Source organism: Dreissena polymorpha, chromosome 4 (assembly GCF_020536995.1).
Source record: "Dreissena polymorpha isolate Duluth1 chromosome 4, UMN_Dpol_1.0, whole genome shotgun sequence".
NCBI lineage: Eukaryota > Metazoa > Mollusca > Bivalvia > Myida > Dreissenidae > Dreissena > Dreissena polymorpha.
In genome coordinates, this window is record NC_068358.1 from 40,037,060 (window position 1) to 40,049,264 (window position 12,205).

General features: G+C 33.2%; 1 protein-coding gene across 4 annotated transcripts in view; it reads right to left on the reverse strand.

The window, feature by feature from the left end:
- Window positions 1-12,205, reverse strand: part of LOC127877715 (A disintegrin and metalloproteinase with thrombospondin motifs 7-like) — a 150,748-nt gene that overhangs the window by 95,275 nt on the left and 43,268 nt on the right. The window lies entirely within an intron of this gene.

Sequence of the window (12,205 nt, forward strand, 5' to 3'; positions counted from 1 at the left end):
TGTTATATCGGCAATATTCGATTAAGCCCTTCGCTTTAAACGTCCAATTTATTACACTATAAATCTCAGAAAAAAACTCATAAACATATACATGAAGATATTTTATAAAAGTATATTTTCCTCTATAAATAAAAGAACATAATAAGTACATGTTTCAAAATTTGAATCTATAAAAACAAAAATAAAACTAGAACGTTTCGTGCCTCAAATATTCAACCTTTTATCACGGGGCATAAACAGTTTAATTTTAATCAAAGCGCTGAAGGCACTGAATTTGTTCGCTGTTGTATAATCTTAGACGCAACTCAGTTTTCAAAATTATGTTATAGCTTTTTATATCGCAAATTGTGAAATGAGCACAACCCATTCAAATTTATAAAGAGTGTGTCTTTAAACACAGGTCGAGATGTGTTGTTTTTTTTCAAATCATTAATAAAAAAGATAATTCAAGCTTCATTTTAGGAAAACAGGGCTTAATGCATATGCATTAATTGTCATCCCAGTACCTGAAACTCTCTTTAAACGAAAAACACCACAAAATCAGTTAGTGTCCTCTTTGATTAGCCTGTGCGCATTGCACAGGCTAATCAGTGTGCACAGGCTAATCTTATTTGACATTAAGCCGCGTTTTCCCTGAAAGCAGCAAATTTGTGCAGATTTTGATGATAAACACTAGACTGGCTAACGTTGTCTTACAAGCTGTTAAATACTTTTAAATACATACACACTATGTAGTTTACCAGTGGGAACTATTAACAGGAAGATGCGGTGGTTAGAGCAGACGCTCCTAGCATGAGTCGTCTGCTTAATTTTACTGCAGTTATCCATACAGGCAGTGGTTACGGTCCTTAGCGTACTTAACGCAGACTGACTTGCAAAATAGCCTCTACGTTATATGTGAGCTAACGCTCACAAATAAAAACTGAGTTCCCAACAATGTAACAGATGAGAACGAAAATTAAAAATACTGCGAAATTATGAGAGCAAGAGTTACGGTTCTTGTGCACTGAACTTCAAATCATTCAAAAATGAACAAATGGCGAGAGTTATAAAATAGAGAACAAAAGTTATTGTTGTGCATATATTGTGACAATAAACAATACTGAATGCTGTTGTAAGAAAGTCATCATGACATATGTCACTGATCCAATTTCAAAATGGTTTATTTCACCTTTAAAATCGAGGGCAATCTATTTCAGTTGTTTGCGAAACAAACCCCAAAAGCTATTTATGCGACCGAGTATAGTTACCAAATATATACATCGTTTGGGGGTATGTTTCACATTTATTACATCGCGTCGATGCTAATGGCATTTTTATCCGAAACGTGTTCCCCAACGACTACTTTTCATTTACATTGTAATTCCGGATCATTGAAATACAACATGTTCGCGTGCAAATATGTAATCATTGCGGCATTCAGTGTTATAGGGTGAAATCCTCGGGATGGACCAGTACGAAGCCTAAAGGTGTAAACATGGTTGACAGATAAAACAACCCTGATACGTAGCTACCATTAAATAATCAAATACGAATTTGTTTATAATATATAACATCATAATAATTCTATTGAAATGAAATATCACAAAGTCGATAATAGTTATTAAATATTGAAGGTTGTATGCGAGTCAAAAACATGAATTAAATTATTTATATGACACGATGAAATAAAGTTAAAACACGTGGCAGTTTGAATGTTATTGATATGTTACTGGTATGTATTCCATACAATCAGATAAAAGTTTTGCGAATAATTCAGAGCGTATATAAAACTTGGCATTGAAAGATTCCAGATGTTGATTATTTCTGTCAATGCATTTCATGTCTGCACGATATATATTAACCGATAACCACCTACAGACAATCTGGACATCTTCTACATCTAGCGAAGATAAGACCCTTAAACAACACAATACTCACATGTGCTAAAGATCTATATTTTAACATAAATTTTACAATTTACGCAAATATTAAAGTGATATTATGGGCATTTTTCACTTTAAAGTGATATTATGGGCATCTAACAGTTTATAGGTGTCTATCGCAACGGTTTTTGTTTTTTTGGTGTTTTCACTTCATATACACTTATTTTTGTTAATGCAGCATTGACATACTAAAACAATATCCCGGAAAGAGAACAATAATGCATTTGAATACCAACGGTACTTACGTTTGACAACTGATCATGCATGTACGATGTGAACCTAAATTAATATTTAGTGCAGATTCGTTCATACGACACAAAGACACAATTTTGTTTTACGGATCATTTCGGCTTAGAGGACTGGGTGAGTCCCGTAAGAATATCGAATATTAAATATATTTTTATAAACAACTGGTAGCAAGATAAGTAGCAGATATTTGGTCAGTAACCATATTTTAACTAATTCTTTTGACCTGTTAATTCTTTTCAGCTCAATTCAACAGTGAAAAATGCCCATAATATCACTTTAAATAACGTCTTTTATAACAACAGCGCTTCAATTGAAACTGTTTTATGGCGTTTGCTATATGGCATATGTTTAATAAATATTTAATTGTGTAAGATTCACTGTGTAATCTAATTACATCGATAGTAAATGAAGTCTTAATAGCATAATTTGTCTATTTGCAACACAATAGCGATCACACACAATACACCTATCGATATCCTTTGAATTACAGCCATTCTACCCGAATATGTCACATTCACACACTTTGAAAACCATGTTGTAAAATAAACACATTTTAGCCGTTTTATATTTGTATATACATTCCTTAAATGTAGTTGTGTTTAGATGGTTAATACTAGGATTAAGACAAAAAACAGTTATAGCTCACTACTATTACATGTTTACACCCCCTTGAATATAGATTCTAGCTTTCAATGCGTTAAGCACTACTTTACGATCGTAATAACTATATTTACTATGTTTTAAGCATCGAATAAGTATAACACCATACTAAACCAAACACGAACAAGGTTTACACTGAACATTAACTCCAATGGAGGTTAACGGCTTAAAGAAAATCGTGTATTGAAATGCCACACTGGGTGATTTCCCGAGGATGTGGTTAAAGGTTGACTGTGATTCGATTGATCAATAGATGCGATAATAAAATAGCTAATGCGCATTTAATTAACTTCAATGAAGGTTATCGGCTAAAAGAAAAGTGTGTATTGGAAAGTCATTCATTTCATTCACAATATCACTATAAGTCAATGTAAAGGTCTTTGCGAAATGAACTATAGCAAGAGACACGCATATTGACCGTTCAAGTAATTCGGGGAAAAACCCATATATTAAAAAGATCACGTAAATTCTCAACACTGACCTATCACAAGCATCTAACAATTTTTTTATTTAAATATTATAAAAGCTGCGTCGTTGAAAAAAAAGAAGGTACGATGTGTGTCTTTGTTGGAGACAGCAACCACGAGTCTCTTGACCGGTTAAGTACTTTACCAATATGATTATATTATCAGAAGAAATCATCGGCGTTCATCTTAATGTTGGATTTTCAGATGATGTGGTAAAAGGTTGAATGCGATTTAATTGATCAAATGATGCAATAATAAAATAGTTAATCCGCATTTAGTCAGTTCTACACAAAACATACAACTTGGTGATCTGACTAGTATGGACTTCTTATGCTGACATATTGCTTGTGTGCTGTATTAGTGGATATATTAATTCTGTGCTGTGTATTTTGCTCAATCAAACCTTCACAGAAAGTCCATGTATATTAACCTCGATACTTTTGAATGCGAACACTTAGGGACATTTTAAAGGTCGTACATAGAAGGGAACAAAACAAAAAGTTTGCTGATGTTAAACATCCCCTTGTCGTATGTTTTGTATAGGTGAATAAGGGAACAAGTGATTAAACAGTTTATACGACATCAACACAACAACATGAGGTTTTGTTACTGATAATGAGTCAACAATAACCACTGTTTCAAATTATCAGACATTACTCATGCACTAGTTTTCATATGCGGTTTGTTTATTTACACTGTCCTATTAGTAGTGTCAAACAGGATTTGGCTATTTTTTCAATTATAAGAACTAATTCCACACTGGGACAATGTCGCCGTGTGTGTTTACATCAGCTTCAGCTTTTAATGTGTATGAGTATCGTTGTAAGAATATATTTCAAAGTAAAATGATATAATTATACATGGAAATGGAATAAGAATGAAAATGGGAACTTTATGGAAGCCAATCATGTTTTGCATAACTATCTGCGATAACGAATTAAGGTATACTAAAGAATCTATAAAAACACAAATAAAACTTCGTGCCTCAAATATTCAACCCTTTATCACGGGGTAAAATAGTTTAATTTTAAAAACTGAGTTCCCAACAATGTAACAGTTTAGAACGACTATTAAAAATACTGCGAAATTATGAGAGCAAGAATTACGGTTCTTGTGAACTGCACTTCATTGAGAACTATCAAATTTATGTAATGTCAATTTGACCCCTGGTTTAGTTTGCAATAAATGCACCGTTTCAAAATTTATACGGAAAAATCAACAAATTGCAAGAATTATAAAATAGAGAACAAAAGTTGTTATTGCATAAACTCTATCTATAATGCCCCCTGGCGGGGTGCAGCAACTTGGTCAAAGGGAGGGCTTGAACTGGAGAAATCGTGTATTAACAATGCGATTCACGTGCCGTTCAAGCCCTGTTATGTGTTTTTAATATCCATAAACTGGTCCACGCGCAGTTACCTCCCATTTTTCATTGGATTCAATGAAGTTATTATGAACTTTCCAAGCATAAATGGTGAACTGTATAGGCACCAGTTTCCATATGCTTGCAGGGATAAAGGCAATAAATATTTCAATCCACTTTTCAAATTATACCATCTGCTCTCTCTTCAAAACAGCTTTATTTATTGGCAACGCCAATAAAGTTAAGGTTATTTACTCAACAAAAGACTGTGCTGTAAATGTAAGTGTTTATGTACCTTCAACGTGCCTGCGGTATGCTTGAAATACTTCAGTGACAATATGTTGGCAGTATGAATTTTTAGAAAAATTAGTTGGAACGAAATAAGATAGACCTGTACGAAAGAAACATCTATGAAAACAATGACTTATTCTGACGATATATTTATCCGTCACGACCAGTAAATTCCAAAATAATTCCTCATTTGTTACTTTGCGCGGCTGCATTTCAACTTTGCATTAATACACTGTTTTAACACATTTTTAATCGAAAACTGCCTATCCGAAGGTAAAGCCTCGTCATTACTGATGATGACCGAGTGATGCATATGCAAAACACAACATTGAACTGTATGACGTCATATGAAATAATCAAATTATTTTGTCGATGTCGAACGAACAAGACATATTGTTTTCAATGTTATTTTAATTTATTTTTGTATGTGTGATTTTTTTATGCAATAATAGCGAAAATACACATTTTCTTGGACATGATCATCTGCGGGCGCTCTCATAATCCGTCCTTGCTCGAGTGCGCAACGAATTTTTCGAGCGCCCGCAGATGATCATGCCCTCGAAAACGTGTATTATTTCTATATTGTTGCGCATATATTGTTACAATAAACACTATTGAATGCTGTTGTAAGAAAGTCATCATCACATATGTCACTGATCCAATTACAAAATGGTTTATTTCAACTTTAAAATCGAGGGCAATCTATTTTAGTTGTTTTGGAAACAAACCCCAAAAGTTATTAAATAGGCGAACGAGTGCAGTAACCAAATATATACATCGCTTATAAACGACATGCATATATTCCAGATGTTGTTTACTTCGTTTGTTTTCGTTGAAATTTGAATTTATGTCTGATGTCCCGATTATCAACTTAGATAAACTCGACATCAACCCCTTACAGCGATGCCAATATTCTTGATACACGGCCACGGATTAATAATTAATAATACTAAAATAAAAACTATAGATATTATACATTTTGCAAAGCGTACACGTCACTTAACTTTTGTGATTACAAAGGTGTTTTATGAAATGACGAATTTACAGTTAAATAGCTTAAAAGATCTGATGTTTACGGCGTACTTTAAGTCAAATACACATTCAGAATGGCATCAACAGATCAACTAAACTCTCGTTTTATACAACAGCAAATACGTTTAGCTTTAAAAATCGAAAATGAAGTCATGTATCAAAGAAAAGAACACTGCTGCTGAAAAATGTATACTATTTTGTACATATTTGTAAATTCGACACATATACATTCCGTTCTGCGTATCGGTTTCGGCTAAGCGCTAACAAGTAAACAACATTTGATTGATTGTTGCATGGAAAGACATTTTTAACTCGTTCAAAGTCACGTGCAGGCTTAAGATTGAGAACATTAAATGCTCGCATTTAAAGCGTTTATTGCCGAATATATCTTACTACGTCAAGCTATTCATAATACAATGGGACTGATTATCACGAAATAAATTATTGATCTGTTACTAAACGCAAGTGACCGAAATTCCATACAATACATTGTAAGACACTTTTAATATGATTTTTTTTTTATTCATGTTAGCGACTGTTGTTATTTGTTCTGACCTTTATTCCCGCGAGTACTACATAATACACAAAAACTGTAATTGCAGTGCAAGAAAAAGTGATTGACGTACAAATACGATGCTTATACCAACACGAATCTACTTTGGTTAGATTAACAAATACAATAACACAAACATTGAAGATAAAGCAAACGCAAAAAGATGTTTATTTAACACTGAATATATGTCATCAACCACTGTTAAGTAATATCAGGAAATGCTTGTTAAAGGCGAGGTTTCCAAATGTTATAAACCCATGAAATAACCACAAATCGGATTGACCGCACAATCATCTGGAAAACACACACATTCATGCCCTATCATAGGTCATATTTCTGCCGCGAAACATTTACATGGTGAACATATTTCCGTTAGACGTATTGTGTCACTTTAAGCTAATAATGTTTGAAATGCTTGCGATACATTTATACATTACAACATAAAAGTAGACAATTGAAATGCCAACATTCAGCAGTGAGAACACAATCTACAGTTTTATCCACTATAATGTCAGGACTGACGCCATTGAATGAATCGTTACGAGCATGGGCATTCTTGGCTTTTTATTGGTTAATTAAAGAAGTGCTTAATGATAAATTGTAGTTAAACTTCAATATAAATATATAATTAATAATTATTTTTGCATTACTTAATGAACAATGAACAAATCATTATTAATTTATTATATTTAAAGAACATATTTCGTTTTATTTATTAGCAAATGTGAGAACCTTTTTCAATTGAAATGCTATAGAAACCAGTCTTTATGCATTTATGTTTTCGTTAACGTATATCACACACTGCATGTAACAAGTCTCCCCTGTGATTCATATGATTCATGTTCGTGCTGACACGAGCCAGTCCCCAGCATCACACAAACATAAATATTTAAAGCCTGATTACGCTTTCTCGAGATAGACAGCGTTCCCCACAGATTAAATCACTTAGCAAAAACAGCTAGCACAAGAAACGTCACAACTGCATACCATACTTTTCTACTTATTTTACGGAAGTATTAGAAACTGATTAAATGTGCAGTACCAAAACAAAAATGTTGATAGGTCTATGGAGAGCAGCATTGTGAGAACTCAACTTCGTTTTGGTATGAACAGGAGAGAGGCTACAAATCAAAGCGCTGAAGGCACCGAACTTGTTCGCTGTTGTATAATCTTAGATGCAACTCAGTTTTCAAACTTATGTTATAGCTTTATATATCGCAAGTTTGAAATGTCCACAACCAATTCAAATTTATAAAGAGTGTGTCTTAAAACACAGGTCGAGATGTTTTTGTGTTTTTTTTTTCATATCATTGATACAGCTAATCAGTGTGCACGGGCTAATCTTATTTGATATGCACTAAGCCCCGTTTTTTCCTGAAAGCAGCCAATATGTATGTACAGATTTCAATGATAAACACTAGACTGGCCAACGTTGTCTTACAAGCTGTTAAATACACACTATGTACTGTACCAGTGAGAACTTGCAGATGCGGTGGTTAGAGTAGACGCTTTTAGCATTCTGTCGTCTGCTAAATTTTACTGGAGTTATCCACACAGGCAGTCACGGATTACGGTTCATAGCGTAGCTAAGGCATACTGATTTGCAAAATTCGGTCTGCATTATTTGTGAGCGTTACAGATAACTTAAACTTACAAATATATCGGATACTTAAACTCCAAAAATATTATCAGGAGAGAAATTCTTGTCCGCGTTTTCATTTAAGGCAAATGAGCGATTGCCTAAACAAACAAAATACACGCAATACAACATAAAAACAAGTTTTGACGTTGGGGTCAACGCCATGAATCGGTCCATGCAAACCATTGGGGGTGGTGTTGAAACCAGTTTAAATGCATTTCAAACCTTTAACTTAACCCTAAATAATGACCTTACAACAAATTTTATATTTAATATATCTTTGTCGTACATACCTTATGCAATTGCGTTCACAAATTCTATTATCCTCATTATCATTTATACAATATCGAGGGTCAAATGCCATGGTTCGCAACCTTTATTAGTCGTATTGTTAAATGTTCGGCTAAACTATATATAAGTCGCTAAACGAGAGAGAAAGCTATGCATTGAAAATATGTATGCCTGTTCTCGCTAACTATTGTTTATTAAAGGTTTATCAAAACAAAGTGCACACAATATTTATTTATATGAAAACGTTACTTTGTGCATATGACTTATATCGCTTACATGATACATACACAAGCAATATTAAAGGACAGAAGATAAATATTGATCCTAGGTCATAAACCACTCTAATCATAGGGCATTGCTAAATGTTTATTTATACAATTAATGCAGAGTCGACTGCACGTAGTATAATAGTATATGGATATACATTATTAAAACCTATTTATGTATTAAAAATATTAAGGCGTTAATACCACTCCTGAAATAGTGCTATGACCATTAACATTTGGACTCGAACAATAGCACTTATGATTACTGCTAGATTCAATAAATGGAATAAGATCTGAGAATATAACAACAATTTTTATAATAAGTATTGAGTGGGAGAGGCTTGGCTCTTCATATACATAAGCTCTTGCTGAAGGACAACCACCCAAAACGTTTTAAATTTCATATCTCTACTCTTTAACATTCAGATATATTTAAGTTTTACATTTATATCGCTTTCAAGCTAACTCAAGAGCAAATGTAAAGTTATTGACCGATGCATTACATGACAATACATGCGAAAACAGCAAAAGATGAAAGCTGGACATTTGAGCAGTGACTCAATGTGGATTCGTGGAATTCCTTGTATAATAAGAACAAGATGACCGAAAGTCCCTATGTTACTTACATTAGGCATGTTGGAACTGTTATGTGAAGGTTTTCTATGTTTGTATAAAAAGTGGAGTTTTTATCTTAATTAAATACTCTGTATGATTTAATATGGGCTGCAATAGAATACGAACAAATGATCGTTTTAAGGGGAAAATATTGAAATAAATATATTTGACATAATACTGATGTTATATTAAGTCAGTTAATGATGTTGTGTTTAAATGCTGCGTTTTTTTTGGTTTGGCAGATGGCCACCATATGGCGTTACATTTCAAATACCAAACCTCCATATCTGACAGCGTCAGAGAAGATTTTTCAAGTTTTCAATGCATACATACATGTATAGCGGAAACAAGTAACAATCACGGCCAGATCCAGTTAATACTCAAAAGGTTTTAATAAACTTGCTAGAGGATCATCAGACTCTTTTATGTGTCAAATACCAAATACCCTGAGCCACGTTGTTTCAGAGAAGATTGTAAGTGTTACTACATGTATATACATGTAAGCAAACGAGTAACTCTAAGGGCGATGCCAACTTTGACCTCTGCCAAATTTGATAGTGGACCTTTATGAGATATTGAATGGCATAACCAAATCAATGGGCCTTTAAGTTTAAGAGGATAAGATTCATTAAGTTTTGAATACAAACATTTACGAACACAATGTAGCCAAATGGCGGGTAAAATTTGACCATATGAGCATGTTTTAACACGCTTGGTAGATAACCACTATATGATGTCACGTGCCAAAAACAGACTACGGGTGGTGGCGATTTCAAAGAAGAATATTTAAAATTATATATAATATATATGCATGATTTGAACACACATGGAATATGTTCATTAGACAATGTTCCGGACGACAGTATAACCCTATGACCCTTGTTATTTAAGAGCAGAAGATTTATGAAAAATGTTTTTATCAAATTATTTTAAGCTCTGATGACCTACATGAAACGGACAGGATTATTTGTAAACTATGAAGGCATTCACTCATGGGTAATTGCTCGGAAGTTTAATAAAAATCTGCCCAGCGGTACATGAGAAGTTGTTTAGAGGAACAGGTTAACGGACCGCGCACGCACTGACGGTCGACGGACATCCCAGTATCCTAAATCCTTTATATTAGCACCATGTCTCACATGAGCTTATTTTCTTTATAATGTCAAACATGATAATATTTGGATAAACTCTGGCCTTAAGAGTAACCATAACCGACCAATTTTATATAACGGAACTGATACTGGGAGATGACATATTGATCATTATGGTGATTTGAACCTATATTATTCTTTCTTTACCTTCACACATGTTCAGTACTACTGCGTGGTTCAGAAGAAAATGATTCCGCTTTCCCGATTTTAGTTGAAATACATGACTTGTTTGGGCCTTACAAGCGTATATACTCGCTTTAAACGCACGCACTTTATAGTGGATTATATACCAGTGGTGGTATTCCATAAACATCTTAAGTTATTTCTTAAATAATTTCACTTAAGGTCAAAATTACAATGCTTTGTATTGCTTTACTAAATAAGGAAACACATGTTTTTTGGTATTCCTAAAATAAAATTGACATAATGATGTTATTTTCATGTAAATCTGGATGCCAAACTATTGCCATATGAAATGAAACACTTAAGAAATTTTCTAAATTTAAGGATAAGAATAAAATTTAACTTAAGAAGCTTCTGGAATACGACCCCTGCATATCAACGTTCTCTTCAAAAACACAATGCTGAATGAGAATGTTGATCAGATGATATTTAATGAACGTTATAACGACAGCATTTATTCTTAGCGATGTTCGAGACATAACAATTTTGTCAATTGACACGTTTTGATAAAAATGTGTTACAGCTATTTAACTATTACAAGTATTTCCCAAACTCAAAGTTAACATGATGACATAGATCATTATGCAATTCAATTAAAATTTGATAAAATTGTTTTGTACTTTTAACAAACAATAGATAGAATAAATAATAGCATACAATCAAGTTTTTTTATATAAGTTTCACATTTGACGTACACATGTTGCAGCCTATTATGCCACTCTAGATTGTTACAGTAAGGCAGAATTGAAAAACAGCTAGCAGTTCGTATGGGGCTTGTAATAACCATTGATAATACGGCACAATATTTTATTTTCTGTATTAGCATCGCTAATGGAATGGTGAGCCCATTTCTGTTTGCTTTTGCGTGTGAACTTGTAGGATGGTGTGATTCAAGCTGCTGGAGCGTTTTATAGAATCATGTTACACTACTACTAGATTATAAACTTGATGTATCTATCACAAATTGTTGATGAATCAATAATGTACATTTTAGCATATGTTGTAATAGCAAAGTAATACGTCGAGTATATACGATTATATTTTCAATATTCGATTGTCAGAAAACGAAGAACAACGTTTGGGTATATGTTGAAACATATTTCGCAGATGTTAGCATAGAGACATCAATTAATAAATAAGTCGATAACTGAAATTATTAATAAGGATTACTAATTATAGCATTATACGGGAGGGGGGGGGGGGTGCAAACTGATTTTTTTGTGCGGAATAACCATCTTATAATATACTATCTTACGGGTAGTAGTATGTCGTTTCTTTCCTGATTTTAACAGTCAACTGTATAAATACCCTTTATGAAAAATACTTTACTGTTCTTAATATGAGCATGTTCTAGTTTTGAATGAACAAGATTCGACATGTTCACTCAATTATGCTATTTTAGACAAATACACATATTGTTATTCGTTATGCATGTTTAGATTTAGAATCCATTAACATCGCAATTAACGAGGCTGTACATCTCTATTATATTTATTTGACGGATATTTCTTACAGTAAAG